This window comes from Anopheles merus, chromosome 2R (assembly GCF_017562075.2).
Source record: "Anopheles merus strain MAF chromosome 2R, AmerM5.1, whole genome shotgun sequence".
Lineage (NCBI taxonomy): Eukaryota > Metazoa > Arthropoda > Insecta > Diptera > Culicidae > Anopheles > Anopheles merus.
The window spans coordinates 47,098,503-47,116,136 of record NC_054082.1 but is presented as its reverse complement, the minus strand read 5'-3'; the positions used below and the strand labels follow the sequence as shown (position 1 = coordinate 47,116,136).

Genomic DNA, 17,634 nt, shown 5'->3' with positions numbered 1-17,634 from the left:
ATATTTACATGTAATATTTTTTACAAAATAATCTATGAATACAATGCTAGCCAACAGATTTACTTAAAATCTTTGAAAAAAGTTAATAAAATGAATAAAATGATACATAAATCATGCTTTAAAGACAAAACCGATAAAATTTCGTCGAACTTTACATAGTACCGTGCAATCGCATAAAAGAGACAACAGCTGATATTGTGAAATAGCATGAAAACAAAGAGACAGAGACAGAGAGAGAGAGAAGGAAAGAGAAAACGAGAGAATTGCACACATTAAACAACTCTCAGAGAATGTATGCAAGCATAAGACCTATTTACACGGTTCATAATGCTTTATAACTTTTAGACTTGGAGGTCGACGAAATAGATCTAATTTTGTAAAAAAGGAAGAATGTATAATGTTTTAAATTAATGAATATGACCGTTTCTCCTAAATAAGAAAAACAAAGAAATGTAAGAAAACTCTCATCCTTACATAAAGCCTTATTTTCGGACAATAAAATCTATTTTGTTTTATTTTAATGTAATCTACTTCTACAAGCAACGATCTAATTTATTTCTATAAGCAGCTAATAAATAGAGTTTTTTTTTTGAAACATTGAATAAAAATAAATAAATGTTGCCAAATGTCTTCAAATTCCTGTTTATTGTTTATTGTCATTTGCAACATAACTTTCACAATTCAATACTTTGTTCTTTAAATCCTACCGATGGGTACGGAATAAGCTCCACAAACACACTAACACAGCGCATGGTTTCTCTCTCAAACATTCCCTTTCTCTCTCGTCATCATCAATGCGTCCGCGGCATAGCAAACCTGCTCAGTCTCTCAAAATTAATTCTTTCTTCACTGCGTGCGGTTGTGTTTCCCACCGCTCGACACGGTGAACAACGCGTGCGTCCGGTTGGTTTGGAATGGCAAATTGAACCGAAATCGATTGTTTACGCGTCATGTATGTGTGTGTGCGCGCTTGTGTATACTGTTTTTGCGTGATGTGATGTGTGTCGCTTGCACCAAATCCAAAGTGCATAAAAATTGTGATTAAAGTACGGAAAAAACCGGCGTCGCTGCAGAGAAGTAACGCTCCCAGTGCACGGTGGTGCTACCGCGATTGGAATTCCGGAACGGTCGTGTCCTGACCCGTGTGATAATTGCGATCATTACCGTCCCAAAGTACCTCCGTGTGTTCGCAGCATTGCGTCGGCCAATGGGCAGGAAGTGAGTTTATGTTCCATCTTTGCCAACTATTATTAGTGATGTGTAGATGCGCAAGAAGCAGCAGCAGCAGCGAATCAAGGTAGAGGTCGAAAGCGAAAAAAGGCGAGATTTTGTTTTGATGCGCTTACCACCTCTCCGGCGGATCGGTGTGCGAGATACAAGTGACGGATGCGAACGGTGTGCTCGATTGTTGTGTCTGTGTGCGTGTAAACGCGTCCGTCTGGTATAGGGTTGTTTATGAAACGAGATCAATTTCATCACAGGTCAGTGTCGATTTAGTGCTGAAAACACGCAATGTTACTAGAACGTAGTTTGTGAAACGAAACACATCGACTGGCCGAAGTCCGTAAAGTGCTGTCTGTGCTGTTGGAATAAGGTAAGCGCTAATATTTATTCTTCTGTTGTCATACTGCTGTGCAGTGGTGTTAGTGTCATTCTGCGCTCCTGTCAAAAATTTTCCTTCGCCGAGAAAAGGACACGAAAGGATGCGGAAATGCGATAGAAACGCTCTTGGGTTGGGAACAGTTCTTGGCAGGTACTTACCACCACTGCACTTGTTTGCGGAGTTGGTGTTCACTTCCATCCTTGTCTGCCCAATTGGGTGCTGGTTCGTGCTGAAAGTGTCGCATTTATTTTCTCACTCTCTTATGTTTTGCTTCATGCTTTTCTTTCTCAGCGCTGCTGAGAGAGGCGTATGTATGTAATGTTTTCGTTTCATCATGTAATCCAAATAGAACGGAAATAATCCTGCAAAAAACAAGCTACTTTAGCATTAGCGTAGCAGTTTTGCCTTCCTTGGAAACACTGGTCCCCTTTTGGATCGTTCCAAACGCGGAAAACACATGATGGATCGAAGACGAATTTGAGACGATGCATTGCAAGAATGCATGTGCCGAGAAAAAGGAGCTAGTGTGCAAAATGCAAGCAGCCAAAAAAAAAAAAAAAATCCCATTGCAAAATGCATTTGCCGCAAGTACGTAAAAGTGCTGAGCAATGTTTGTTCCATTATCTGTACTGTTGACATGGGCACATGTGTGGCTAGGGACTCATGATGCAGAAGGAAAAGGGAATTCGTTTAGAATGAAAGCAGAAATATTATTTTGCTTCAGTTCAGAAGATATTTGGAACACATTGGAGCAGGATTGTACATTGAATACTGATGCATTATGGTAACCATGTACGATCGAATCGTTCATGTTGGACAAATTAAATTAATAACTAAAGTTACAAATAAAACCAATAGTTCAACAAACGAAATATAATGGCTTAGAAATATATAGCACAACAAAAAATAGTGTCATAACATTTGAGGGCAATACATATTCGTCAAGAGGTATCAACTCCAAGGGATCTTTCGGAGCAATTGCTGAAGCACGCATCACTTACAATCTGGTGTCTAAAAACTTTGTTTTGATTGCGTAAAAAAACAATATAAATTATTGCTATAAGACAGATTTGTTTCGAAATTCGGAATTATTTCCAATAAATATTGTGCGAAACATGAGATGTAACAGTATGTCATCAATAGTCTGTTAGTGCCTTTGTCCGGCAAATGTCCGTTATCTTGGAATCCAATCAGCACATTGATAACATACACCAGTGATTGGAATCAAATTGATAAAAGAGCAATTGATCCAGATGCTGATTAGAAAATTACGATTATTACAACACGGTGGGTTCCGTATCACAGCATTTATTATATACTTCCACTACTCCACGATCTTTTGGTATATCAACAATTGTTTGGCAAAAAGAAAATATGTTGTTTTTATACTTTTTAATGTTTTATGGAGCTTTCTATTCCCAAAATTATGTTATCAAGCTATGCAACATTTATTTTACCTTCTAAAAAAATATCTCCGTATTTATAGAGTTGTATTAATACTTGTATGCCTCAGCCGATTATTCTCTATACATTATTACCCATTAATTATTTTATTATTGATTTCCAATGAATGAAAGGCCCTTTATAAATTGTTGATATTAATATTAATAAACGAAGGAAACTCTCTTCAAAATCTTAATGACTGTTTCAAAGTATTCCACAGTCCAAAAATCACTAAATATACTCTTTTCTCTAGTGTAATCATGCGATTAGACCCACACACACACACACTGGCTCACATCAGGCACCCATTTTATCGCTGTTCTACACAGTGCCGCTTGCTTGCATTATTCAATTGCAATGTTCCATCAAATGGTTTCGTATTCCCATTTTTCCCACTTTCTCCTGACAACAATAACAACAACAACAACAACATCCTCCCCACTAAGGACAGCACCAGCAGCGTAATGGCCGCACACCTTCCGCGTGAAACACGTCGCCGTTGTGCAATCCGGCATCATATTCACCGGTCGAAAAGAACAAATTGCTTACAGTTCGTTTCAATTGCAAATACGATTGTATCGCCAAGCCAAAGCGTGTGTGCATTTATTCACCATCACCGCACAACCTATGCCAGCCAACTTCCCAGTCCGTCGCAAGACAGAAGGCCCCGGTGTCAGTGTCCGTATCCTATTGCACTCCTCTCCCCTTCTCCGCTCCGCTATACTGGGTCGGAAGTGAATACTGAGCCGGCGCGTTATGCAATGCTTCGGCACAAATGCTGACGACGGCAGGGAAATGGAGATCGACTTCAGGACCATCACGTAATAACAATGCCTTCTTACCGGGCGAGCAATATTTAAATAACTAAACCATGTTCCCCTTTCCCACCCTGTCTCTGTCTTCCTTCCTGCCGAGGTGGGGGAAGATGGGTAAAAAAGGGTGCCTCCTAGGTGTGTGCTCCCTACGGCCAACTCACCCGGGTCCGTTGCACAGGTTTACGCGACCATCATGTGCAGTCTGGAGAAAGGCTTCCTTCGACCGGGGCGCCCCATTTTCCACCCACGTACACATGGTGTTCTTGACTAAGTAAGACGCTTAGGCAAGAAAACGGGAAGCCCTAGTGGGCGCTGTACCGGATTATAACGAAGTAAAAATAAAATTGTGGCAAAAACAAGCCTCCATCGACGCTGGCAGAATATCAAACGGCAGTCGAAACGCAACCGATTCCACCTGTGACGATACGGATAAACTTTCTGCAGACTTACACTGTGGGTCTGTTTTATCGTACTTAGAACTCAGTGGATGACACCGTTTTTTTTCCTTGTCGTTTCGCCAAAGGGAGGAACAGTCATAATAACCTTTCGAATGGGAAAATGTTCGCTAACCATTAGCGCGCACATTCAACAACCGTACCCTCGACGGCAACGCATTTTGCGTACATAAATTGACAGATTTCCGGTGGCTTTGTACCGGTAGAAGATAACGCCCCGTAGGTACGGCTCGCTGGCGTTGGACAACATTCTCGAATTAATGTCTACCGAAAGTAGAGTGAAAATTTAAATTACCCTCCGAATAGAATAGAGCTCTGCTCGAAAAGCGATAGAGGCTTTCCGGTGTGTGTGTGTGTAGAAGGAGATAAATTCATTTGGCTTTCATTTCGGCGCCAGTCCAACGCCAGAAATTGTCACCCGAATAAACACTCGCATTTCCACTCCAAGCCCGAGTGGTGGGAGATTGCTCATTACTATTCGTGTTTTTTATTAGCTCCCTTTCAGACATCCCCTCCTCTGGCCGAACGAATGGTGATCGCTTCAAGTGCATAAAAATCAAGAAGCCCTAACCAAAGTGCTACGTACATTCTGGCAAAGCGTACCGAAGGCTCGATCGACGGCCGTCGTTCGCACGTTCTTCTTGCATGGGTGCCTTTCACGTCTTCGGCACAAAATTAACGGTTAATCCCTTGGCGGCAAATTGACACCGCCGGTTACCGATCTTCCACCCTCTTCCGTGTACTTGTTTCCGCTTGTCCTATATTTTGGGTTGGTTTGTCCGTTTCACAACACACTCCACTCGCTTTTCAAGTTCATCGAGTTCGTTGCCCGCCACACTGTGTTTATATATATATATATGTGTGTGTTTGTGTTACGCGATCGACACCAAACAGCAGAAAAATGGGCCGGCCAGTAGGCCTTGTCTTGGCGTGCCACTTTCGCCAACCGAATGATTGTGCCGGGTTATGATGCTGTTTTACTTAACCGGTATTGCTGCTGTTGCTGACGTCTCGTTGGAATTGATAGGTTGCGCGGAGAAAGGGTGTTTGCTGAAAATGTTTACGATTTTTGGGAGAGAAGTGGTTGCTAAAGGAGATCTTTTCATATCATGAAATCAGATCCGATGTTGACTTCACGGAAAGTAGCAGTAAGTATTAAGAGCAGTATGTGTATTTTTAGCCGTGTTTGTATGTGTATTATTTGCTTTTTATAGTTTAAGTATTAATATATTTCAAAATAGTTATTTTAAAAAATCAATTTCATTTACTTTGATCCGGAATTCTCTTACTCTTTTAATTTTTTTGTGAATCACTTCTGTTAATGCCATGAACCACAAGTTGGAAACCACTGCTCTAAAGCATCATTTAAATTGTATGAATCAATAGTATAACACTAATGTATATAAATATAATGAGTTTTTATTTAAATAAAAATCAAACCAAACGAGTTATTTCCAATATAATGTTCAATATAATGTATTGTCCAAGATTGAGAAGAAAGATAAAACAATTAAAATGCCATAGAGTGCTGAAATAAAAATATAGAACAACGTATCCAGAATTAGAACGCTGTCCGGTATTTGCTAAGAATCGTGCATCGCAAAATTATCCATACTACCGAACTGAACTGTATCTCCTACCGACCTATTCTCTGTCGACCTATTTATGTTGTACTCTTTTTCCAAACATTATCGCCCCAAATCATGACGTCAGCGCCAAACAATCGTAAAACTGTTAACGCTTCCAGCAGGGTGTGTGTGCGTGTGTCTGGTACCAAATCATCAAACGTACTCCGAACTGTGAAATGCAATCAGCATGTTTATAAGATTTTTGACATGCTATCTTTGTTTGTTTCTTCTTAAAACACTTACTATTCCACCCAAAAAGGTGCAAATAGCCGCTAAATAATTGAATAATTCAGCCACAATGTTTTAATTGTGCAAATTCTTGACCCAACCATTTTACTTTTTGCTCTATAAAATGTACAAAGTATTGAAAATTCAGCATTTTTTTTTATTCTAAGCGATCTATAAATAATCAAATACAATCAAACCCATCAGAATCAGCAAAGGTTAATGAAAAGTTTGATCTTTCTTTGCGCTTTTTCGGCACGAGTCGAATAATAAATTGTAGCCGGAAGCACTTAAATTGAATTTTTCTGTACAATTGTTTTTTAATGCCTGTATGTATGTGGTTGTGTCTCGATATTGATATCACTAAACCAAAAAAAACCGTGGCGCTCAAGCCCCGGCTGTCTATTCATGGTGCTATTTTTTTACGCAAAAAATGATGTGTTGATCGGATACCGGTCGTGGCACACTCATTCAACTCCTGCACCTGCTGACCTTTTGGCGCCCTTCTCTAACCTACTGCTTATAATTTGGAACAGTTTTCCCACCTGAATGACAGCGTGCTCGCGGTGTTTTCTCCGCTTAATGTCGGCACAAACGTAACAAAAGTGGACCACAAAATACCTCCCTCAAAGCTAGTATGCCGTGCGAAGAGGGCCAGGTTGCTGCAGGATCAAAATTTGACCATCATCGATGCGAGGCACGTACTGTGAAAAGTCACGACTTTGCTAACACCGAACAGAACGTCGCTTCGACCGGAAGTTCACCTAGCATGGAAAGACAACGTTGATGCTGTAGAGCAAAAAAAGCAGGATTAGTTTCGGTTGGCCGTTTTGCAGCTAGCTAGCTGGACGAACAGATTGGAACCGGAAGGTTGACTTTTTCCTAGCATTTTTTCCCCGATCTTTTCTCCCGGAAGCTCGAAGCCTCCGCGGCACGCAACGGTGCGCCGGGCTGAATAAAGGCAAGTGGGTGTAACTAAACCAGACTCTTGGCTCAATTGGAAGTTAATTGCTTGGAAAAGGGAAGCAATATTGAGGATGCCACGGCGGCTAACAATGAAATAAAATAACAAAGCAAATAATAAATGTTATAAAACAATAGAGCCATGTCTGCCAACCTGTCGATCCACACTACCTGACTATCGAATGCGTGGAAATATTCCTCAAAACGTTCCCTCAAGCGCAGCTCCTACGTTTAGTCATCTATGTTATAGCATTATATTTAAATTCATAGTCAAAATTTTTACTGTACCAAAGAGTTAATTATCCGATATTTCGTGTTTTTTTAATTAATGGTATTTTAAAAATATTTTTGAAATCTGAATCTAATATAAATCTAAATATTATTTTTTAATTTAGATATCCTAACAGGATATCAAAAAATTAAATAGAGCTCATTGAAAAAAGAGAAAGTCGTAAAACGAATTCAAATATTTTGAGAATTATCTATAAGTCTTTGGGAAACATCGAACCAAGGGAAACTTTGCATTGAAATTATATTATAATTAAAAACATCACGTAACAATGCGAATCATTAGATTATAATCACATATTTAATGTCACATTTCTATTTTCACCTAAAAATCTTTTCACACATCTAGAAATCACTTTTAGTTAAGACAAGTTAGTGTGGTCGCATTGATTGGTACACATTTATTCAATAAAATATAGGCACGTTATAGAAGATTTTTTTATAAATGGTTTTGATAATAATGAAAATATTCAAATTCAATGTCTTTTCATTATTTCCTAAAATACTTTTTAATTGGATCAAAACTAACATCGCCCAGTACCAATTATATGATATTTTATGTATTTGGGTTGTTTCGGCCAACACGATTGCCCCCAGATGCACAGGGCAATGCAAATGAAGCTTGTTCCCAATTATGTGTTCCCTACTCCAGTTGCGCTTTGCCTACTTTTCCTGTGTTCCTATAGCGTATGAACTCTAACCTACTACTTTATGTTGGTACTCAGTATTGTCAAACTGTCCGTTGTTCCAGTGTCAAAATTAACATGAAGCATTTATACACACCGCAGCACACCGAATTCACGTCGTACCGCAGACCTATCGCATAACAGAGAGCGTGAGACAACCAATTGAGCGGGAAGCACTTGGATCATCACCGGTTGGATGATAATTGGATGACTGACGAAATTGGCATTTCAATTAGATTTTGCCCTCTCGAACGCTTCCACAATTGACTTGGCCTCTAGGCAACTTTATGCTGAATTTTCGCGAATGCGTTAATTCTCGTAGTGCCGAAATAGCACCAGGGATTCGCCAGAAAAGGAAGGACTATGTGGTTACAGATCTTCGGATTCGTTAACAACTCCCTACTCCCCATTCCAGACTTTCAAGTCGGTACTGTGGTTGGTGCCGTACTACATCCATTACCATTTTTGTCAGTTTATGGATATATTAATGAAACGGATCGAAAACAAATGATCAATTACAAAGGTGCGCTAGAGAAATTTTTGTTGAAAATTTTTTACCTACTTTCACTGCAAGCTGCCCTGCCCCACCGTATCAATTGATCTACGAAATTTGAAATGGCTTCATTATTGCACAAACACGCTGGATTCGCAAGAATATATTGTATACATGTTTACAACACAGAAACACAGTAAACAGCTGTTCACCTTGCCCCTAATACAAACATGTTGTTTTATGCTGAAATGTTTTATTCGCTTTACAAAGCATATGGAACAGGAAAGTTATGGTTTAGTTGTAGAAACACAGCTCCCAGTGGAAAACCAATTACTATAATTCCATTGTTTGCTATTAAGCTCAATTAATACCATGCTGGATAAAGCCCTGGTCCAAACCACGGTAGCACAGCTTGCAAGATCTATCGCAAGGCTTCCTTTAAAATAACTCTGCCTTTGTCAAGAAGCACCGGCACGGCTTCATCGAAAACTTTGTCGATGGGTGTTGAGAGTAAAAGGAGTTCGCTTCTCGAATACTAATGAAGTTTAGTGGAAAGTTTGCTGCGACTTTAGACTAACTTAGTTTCGAGCGCTTTGCTTCTGCAGGGTGCGGTTACAATCGTATGATAACTTGTTAGATTTTTAAGAATAAGCTGTAATATGTTGAATATGCGGACTTTTCGCCTAACAACTGGAATGAACCATTACTATACTAATTTGAATCTATTTCTTTTGTTGAATAACTATCTATTACTATGGTTATATTTAAGAATACGTAAAACATACTTAAAACCGTAAAATTTCATAACGCATAATGTTCCTTTGCGTAGCGCCAACCGAAATTTCAATATCATGAAAAAGATATAATTTGAAACGTGAGTAATGTTTACTCTTGCGCAAATTTACTTATCATACCACCGTACCCTGGTTTTATGCTCGAAAGACTAGATACACATCCCCGAAGAACATAACTTTTACCACCGTTGCTAGCATTATTAAAAGCGCGGGTAAATTACATTTTGTGCTAGCGATAAAATTGCAACACGAAATTTTCTTCTAATTGAGTAGCTACTGCTCGCCTCCGTTATGCCCGCACCGGTATCGCACAAAAATACGGTTTTCCGCCAGCACACGTCGGCACAAGAAAAGCTCACATTGTTATTGAAGCCAACGCACCGAACGTGCGCGTTGGTTTTTCCTTCGCTGGTGGGAGCGGTGCGTGGCAACTAGATTTAATATTTCTGTTCTTTTGCTGGTGGCGCGATCTTCACCCGAGTTCGGGAAAAATCAACAAACACTGACACACCACCCCGTTCGGCAAGGAGAGTCGGTGTAGACTTCAATTTCAATTACATTTCCACCGGGGGTGAATTAGACATCGGAAAAGTTTCGCCCATAGCCCGCAAGTACCGTATCTTCTCGAGCTGCTTGTTTTCCGCAAAGTATCGATAGCAGGCAATGAAGTTTCTATTCTCAGGGAAATTTTGAACAATTCGATGGTCTCACCGTTTCATTTCAGCATTGAGCGCGACTAACTTCGTCTTCATCTGGGCTGAAAACGGAGACTACGTACAACAATGCCAGAGGAATGCTATGCACATCCGAAATCACATTATGGTGTATTTCCAGTTTTCCAGTCCCAAAGAAAAGCACCACTCAAGGCAGCTACGAGAGGGAAGGGAGCGCAAAATCGGAATACGGGAATAAATTAATTAACACATTTCGCGAATCAATTTGCGTTTGCAAATGGCATCTTTCCCCGATACGGAAAACGGGTCGATTGAGCTGTTTTTTTTTTTTTAAAAACCTCGACTCAATTTCGCTACCTCCGGCTGTTTCCAGCCATTTTCTTGCTCCTGCTTCAAACCAACTTCAAACACTCATTACTCGTGTTTGGTAGTCGATTGTCAGTGGAAAAAAGAACAACTCTGCCAATGCTCGATCGCAACGATGCTGCTGCAGCTTGGAGTTGATTGCATTTATCAAAGTTTCGTTGCTTGAGAAGCGTAGAAATGTTGCAGCAAATAAAGCGAAACGATTAATGAGCAATGGTGCGCGCGAGCATAGTAAACGCAAACGAAAGACGGTGGCGGAGGTTGCATCGGAAACGCATGCATTTTATACTGCGCAAATGAAATTGCTGCATCACTTCCCTCTTCGCACTCTCTGGCCTGTTCGGACAAAAGTAAGCAACCTTAAAGTGCTGTGAAGTTTTGCACTTCCACTATACTACTTACCTTAGCGTTTCTGCCACTGTGAAGCTGTGAAGTGGCATCTTGAACGCATTTTTATGCTCATTGTTGGGTAAGAGGTAAGTAGCATTGCTGACCCATTGCTAAATGAAACGATTGCTTCGACCACGGTGGTATGTTTGGTGGGGCGTCAAATGGATTCAGGAAAAGGTGTGCAGTTCCTCGGTACACAGTTTTGACATGCTTGCGGACTTGCTTGAGCATTTCTTAAAAATCATTAAACAAATTTCCATACATAAAGATGACGTATAATACTCTGTAAAACATAAAATATACATAAACATAATTTTGATATGTATAGCCATCTCTAATATGTCAAAACGACTAAAATTGCAACCACGTTCATCAGGAAATCATCAACCAATCGCGTAACTAGCTAGTACTAGTTCCTGTACACCCGTATCATAAACAAATCCTCGAAAAACACTCCAATTTCCCTTCCCTCGACCTCACTGATCCTTATCGGTTCGAGACCGGAAACGATCATTAGCCGATTTCCGCTACATTCCGACCGAAAAAAATCCCACACCGAGGTTAGATTATTGCACCAAGTTCACGCTACGTTGCTGTTGTTTGTGGTTTTACACCATCTGCACTGTGCTACTAGCGCGTTCCTAGTGTCAGAACGTGTACGTTGCTCTGCCACGGTTTATGTCCTGCCACCGTAATCCTTCCGGTCCGGTATGAAACGTAAAAAATAGCAAAACGAAGCGTACATCCGGAACCGCACGAACAATGAAAGCACGCCTGGTACGATAAAAAATAATCCTGCATCATGCAATCTATTGTAAATCGATTTTGCCGACGATGGTAGCCGGCTACACAAATCCGGCAAACTCGTTGGGCCCGCGCGCCTGCTGTCTCGTGTCGTCCCTGTTACATCCATCACAACCAACCAGCCGTGTGAGGCGCTGGTGAGTGCAAACACGGGGTGCATACATTTTCATTTCATGTTTTTCCAGCAGGGCGCGCAAGACTGGCGAAATGTCAACAATTTTATTGATTTGTTCTCATTCGTCCATCGTCCTCGGGTTGAGTTTTGCTGATCGGTTGCTTACCGTGGCAGGATTTTGGTCGCTCCTGTTTTCCCTCCTGATCCATTCTACGGCCCAGTGTGATGGATCGCTTTCTTCGCTTGAGACGAAATGAACAAAGACTGTGCTGCCTTCATCAGCTAGCTATATGTGAGTGGAGGTATGTTTTCGCCGGTTGCAGGTTTAATAGCGGAATCGGAAAAGAAAATCGGTTGCTCTCCCGTAGAGGAAGGCCGGGCGTGTGGAATTGGGTTGTAGGTGAGAAGGTTTCATTTCCGTGCACCGAACTTCAAGTGGTAATATCAAGCTTAAACCTGCTCCTCAGTCTGCCATGGGCACGGCCGTTGGATGATGAAGTGCATTTTGTACGCCCGGGAAAAATAACGTCGCAAAGACTGTCTGCTGGTCCGGAAATAACGAGAGTAGGGATGGATAGCTCGAAAAAAAAAAGATATGAAAGAGTCGAGCTCTACTGCAGCACCTGACAAACTGTGTGTCTGGTCTGGAGGATGATAGAGCCGGCGTTTCGCCATCGAGAAGGATGTGAAATGAATCGATCAATTTACTGAACAAACACACGATAATCCACCCCAATTCCCTCTTCGGACGTACCGAAGGACCGATCGGTCGGTTCATATTTTCGAGATATTAAGTATCTTTTTTTTACGCTTCGAAAAGTACGTGACACAGCCACAACATCGTCTCATCGTTTAGTGAAGTGTTGCATTGTTGAGAGAAGAAGTCCTTTTGTAACCATTCTCTCGGGAACCAATAGTTCGTAAACTAAATCGTAATACTGTAGTATTTTTTTGCTTTATAATCGCGCGGTTGACGAACTAGGGAATATTTTTTTATCTCGCACGCCATTTAGTTGAAGACACGCCATAATTAGGTAGCGTTTTGCCTAAATTCTTCTTCTTCTTCTTCTTTGGCTCAACAACCGATGCCGGTCAAGGCCTGTCAACCCACTTGTGGGGTTGGCTTTCAGTGACTTATTGATTTCCCCCCATATCAGGATAGTCAGTCCTACGTATGGCGGCACGGTCTATTTGGGGCTTGAACCCATGACGGGCATGTTGTTAAGTCGTACGAGTTGACGACTGTACCATGAGACCGGCCTAAATTCATAACCTTGAAACTTAAATTCTAAAAAATATCACAAATCGTTCCTTAAAGCATGCTTGGTACATCCCAACAATCATATACTATTTAATACAGACTTGCAAATAGTTGTTCAATCGTGCTAAACTTTTGGCAATCCTTTCGGATGTTTGCTTGCTATTCATTTATTTACCTTGTGCCACCCGATTGTATCGCACTCATAATTAATCATTGACGTATCGTATAGACAAATGGTGGCCGATTGTATACGATTTTCAGCCCAAGGAACGGCAATGGATGGAAAAGGATGCGGCCGGAAGAGTCAGGGCGCGGTGGTTCCGATTGTCGAACTGCTGCCGCGCTTTGCGTCTGACAGTTTAAACAATGAAAAGCCATCCCTACAGTTCCCTTCCATTGCATCAATTGTTTGTTCGAGGATATGGCAAGGGAGCTGAGTGAGGAACACCATGCGACGAGGGGGTGTGCGTGTGTGTACGTGGTCGTGTTAATTGGACGCATCAGTAAATTGGTTATAAATGAATTTCCCCACGACTTTTTTGAGCCCGCCCTTTGAGCTGTCCCTTTCAGTGAATTCATTTTAATTAAGACGACACAAACGAAAAACAACGAAATATACGGGTCATTTCATTGCATGTGCGGCTGCGTGGGCGCGTACTGTTACAAATCATGGAGCAGTGATTATTCGGGTAATTCCGCTGCGAAACGTTGCTGGTGATTTTTTCAAACACCAACTGCTTTCTGATTTGTTCGATGAACTGAAAAGGCGATTTGTATGAATTATTCGATTATAACTTCATAAGCGCTGTTCTGCGTTGCCCTAAAAGCTTTTTTGCTTGACATTCCTGTGGTAAAGCCGGGATAAGCTCTTACGAACCAATGCATAATGCATGATGAAAACTGGCCTTCTTTTAGGCGTTTTCCATCTTCCAGATAAGCCGGCTGAAATAGGACCAATTGTCCGCTGCAAGAGTGAAAAAAAAACGGAGCGAGAGAGCAACCAAAAACAGAAAAGGCAGCCAAAAGAAGCTAGCCCCCGAAGGTGCTATCGATAATAGGCTTTTGATAAAATTCTAATTTATGCCACCAACTCCATCCGATCGATGCGATTGTGGGTCGTGAACTCGCGATAAAAGGACAGCTTGTGCAATAAATATGTCAACTCTTCCCAACGCCAGTCGGACTATCGCACCAATGCCTAGCTTTCTGCTGACAATTCCTATTCCTGCCAAACCTAGCGCGAAGCGTTGGAACCAACAACTTAGCGAACTCATTTCGAAACGATAGTTTAATTAAGCAACTGTCACAATCGGGACGGGGCGGGTCGTCGGAAGTCGCATCCACGCGTGGGTGAGGATGACTGCAGTTAGAATATTTATGTACACAAGGAAACGCTATAGGGAAGAGAGACTGTGTGTGCCAGTCACGCGATGGTGTGAAACCGCGCAAAGGATGAAATGGGAAAGGATGGGTTTTGAATTGTCGCGGTAGGAAAGTTTTTCCGCGGAGAGCAAGCATTTATCATCATTTTCAAGCTTATTTGGCGAACGAGGGTGGAAGTAGTATCTTGACAAAAGTTGAAACTCTCATTCTCTCTCAATTGGCGTCCCATCTTCATCCGACGATTGCCTGCCTGATGGTGAGCTCCAATTTCTGTACGACTCAATCGATGTCGGCACGGAGGGATGCAGACAGATACATTGGCGTGCCTCGCCGTCGGAGCGATAGTTCGAGAGTGCTCGAAACGTGTCAGCAGTCTAATCCCCAACCCCGTCACCACCACCATCACCACGCACGCTAACTTCCGGCGCTCTCTGGTACTCCTCCGACCGCGCAAAGTAAAATATGCACAAAGAGATTGTCTGCCACGGTTAGCGCGCGCGTACGCGATACAAACTCCGCTAGCCAGCACCAGCTGACAGCTGGCATACTCATCGTCACGCCGAGACGCCGCCGAGCACACTAGCCAAGTACTCGAGCAGCCGAAGCCCTGGCTAGGACTACTCCGGTTTGTGGCACAAGAGTGTTCTAGTGCTTTTATGTGAATAAAAAGGACCGACTAAAAAATAAACGCCTGCTGACGTGCGGGATGAGAAAAGTCTTTTAAAAATACACATCCACACACAGACACTTACATCGAGGAACAAGCTCTCCTTGTGTCGTTGGATCCCGGTGGGAGACAGGCAAAGGGCGAGATAATCCCCGCAGGGTTCTTGAAATTCTTCTCCAGTCTCAAACAAAGCCTCGGTCAGAAGTTGGGCAAGAAAAGACTTTACGAAAGCACCATTAACTTCGGTTGCACTCACCCAACGGTTCCAACGTGAAGTGAAATGAACGGTTCCATGCGGGCAATCGTTTTAAGTTGCTTGTTTCCAACGGCAAACAGAGCGACAGGTACAGAGAGAGAGAGATAGAGAGAGAGATAGAGAGAGAAATAGAGAGAGAGATAGAGAGAGTGAGAGAGAGAGATAGAGAGAGGGAGAGAGAGAGATAGAGAGAGGGAGAGTGGGAGAGAGGTTGAGAGAAAGGGAGAGGCAGAGAGAGAGAGAGAGTGAGAGAGAGAGAGGGAGGGGGGAGAAAGAGAGAAGGAGATGGACACGTTTTGGAAACGTCTTCGGAATCATGATCCTCATGGCGATGGCAGATCGAAGTAAATTGGAGTTGTTTTTTTGGCTGGACTTTTGTTTCATTTTGATCGTTTTTTTTTCTCCTGCTGTTCCACTCACGCTGAGCACACTTCTCACCAAGGACAGTTGAAAAATGAGTCGCCAAGGATTGGCTTTGAAATATGGGTTTGCGTTTATGTGGCATTTTGTGTTTCTATTTGCTATTTTTTTTCCAAAAGTTTCAGTCCCGCTTTGATTCGCTGCTAGAATTGCATACTATTCATCATTCCGGAAAGAATCGACCAACGCGCTGGATGCAAGTCGTTTAGATACAAAATTGCCTTTGTTTTGTAAAAGATTCCATCCGACACAACATTCAGCAAAGTTTTAGATTGTGCTACTCACAGCGATTAACATTTAGTATGCCCCCTAAGGAAATTGAGGTTTGGAAAGAAGACGCACACGAACATGAACTTCGGAAACGAGGGAAGTTATTGCGGATGAAGAAAGTTAAACTAATAGCCCAGGGAAAGGCTTTAGGGAAGTGTCTACTAATATGAGAAAACTATTCACGTGGCTGTGCTTTGAGGTAAGAGAGATTATCGGTTAAACACAACGAAAGAACATGACCTTCCTTGAACGGTTCTTTAGAAGATTGTTGTCTATCCTTCGTCAATCCAGCTCTTATAATCATTCCTCCTACATAGTTTGTAGCATAAAAAAATACTGATGGAATATTCTAGATGGAATATGATAAACTAGACACAATTCTACACTGCTTTGTTAATGTGCGCAGTAAAAGAGGTCAAATAGGCAGCAAGTAAATGCTTTTTAATTCTGTAAATAAAAACTGCCCATCACTTCTGACGGTTGTTGAAGGTATTAAGACTTTACAATAAAATTTGTTTGTCGAATGGATGATGCTAATCGGATTCAATGTTTCATTATTTTTTTAAACAATGCGTTCTAATGCCATTTTTTAATCTCTCTAGATAATCTATGTTCTGATGTCTGTTTGATACAAATTGTAGAAACTTTTAATATCCCAATGGATGTTTTTGTTACTAACCCTGATTATAAGCTCTACTAGCAGCAGTTGTTTCAATAAAGTTTTGTCTACTTGCTTTGTTTTTGAGGAAAATGTCGAGTAGATCTTAACTGCGTCTTGTTTGGCGTATCGCACCCATATTATTATTTTCCGGCATATTTTTAATTATGATTATCTCGACTTCTGAAATGTACTACGCATCTAACAAAAAAAAAACCGCTAAAGTTAGTCCAAAAAGGGTTACATAGAACACCCTCCCCGGTCACCACAAACAAGCGATGGAAATATGGCTTACGATAGGACTGTATCAAAGAAAGAACGGATGTGGAATTCGCTTCCCATTCACAGTAGGCTACTGCCGGGAGGAAATCTAATTAAAGCTTTCGACGGTAGGCTTCTTTGTAGCATTTAGTACACGCCCGTAGGGCTACTGGGCGTTTTGCAACCATACTGCTGGATCGTTCTTTCGTCATCTTCAGTCGTGTTTATGCTGCGAAAAGAATGAGGAATGACGACAACCGAAGCGAAGTAATGTTGATTGCATTGGAAGATGAGGAAAAATAGACAACAAAAAAACACCCAACCAACCAGTCTGTCATCATCTAGGTCTCTTATGGGAGTTTGCCGGCCGGATAAGAGATTTCGCTCCTTTTGCCTTCTTCCCGTACTCATGCCCGAACGAGTCGAGGTTTGCGGATTTTCGTTTGACAGCAGCAACAAATTGACATCCAATGATCAGCCAGTTTTGCCATTTTCTTCACACTCTGAATCGATTTGGCAATGGTTACGGAAAAAAGAAAACAAGACAGGATGTTGATGAAGTTGTTGTCGCGCACGGTAGCACACTTCACTGCCACTACTGCTACTACTACGACTACTACTACGAACAGTGACCAAGGAAATCGCATTGTGAGGACGATTGATGACTTGAAAGAATTCGTTAGTGCTGGATTCATGGCAGGCGTTGGAAGGCACCT

The 17,634-nt window shown here is 41.7% G+C and overlaps 1 protein-coding gene across 2 annotated transcripts in view; it reads left to right on the top strand.

Moving 5' to 3' along the window:
* The first annotated feature begins 846 nt into the window (after window positions 1-846).
* Window positions 847-17,634, top strand: part of LOC121587950 (alpha-mannosidase 2-like) — a 94,281-nt gene continuing 77,493 nt past the window's right edge. For both annotated transcript variants that reach the window (XM_041905344.1, XM_041905345.1), the window contains exon 1: window positions 847-1,594. The gene's annotated coding sequence lies outside the window, so the exon portion shown is untranslated. The remainder of the gene's footprint in view (window positions 1,595-17,634) is intronic.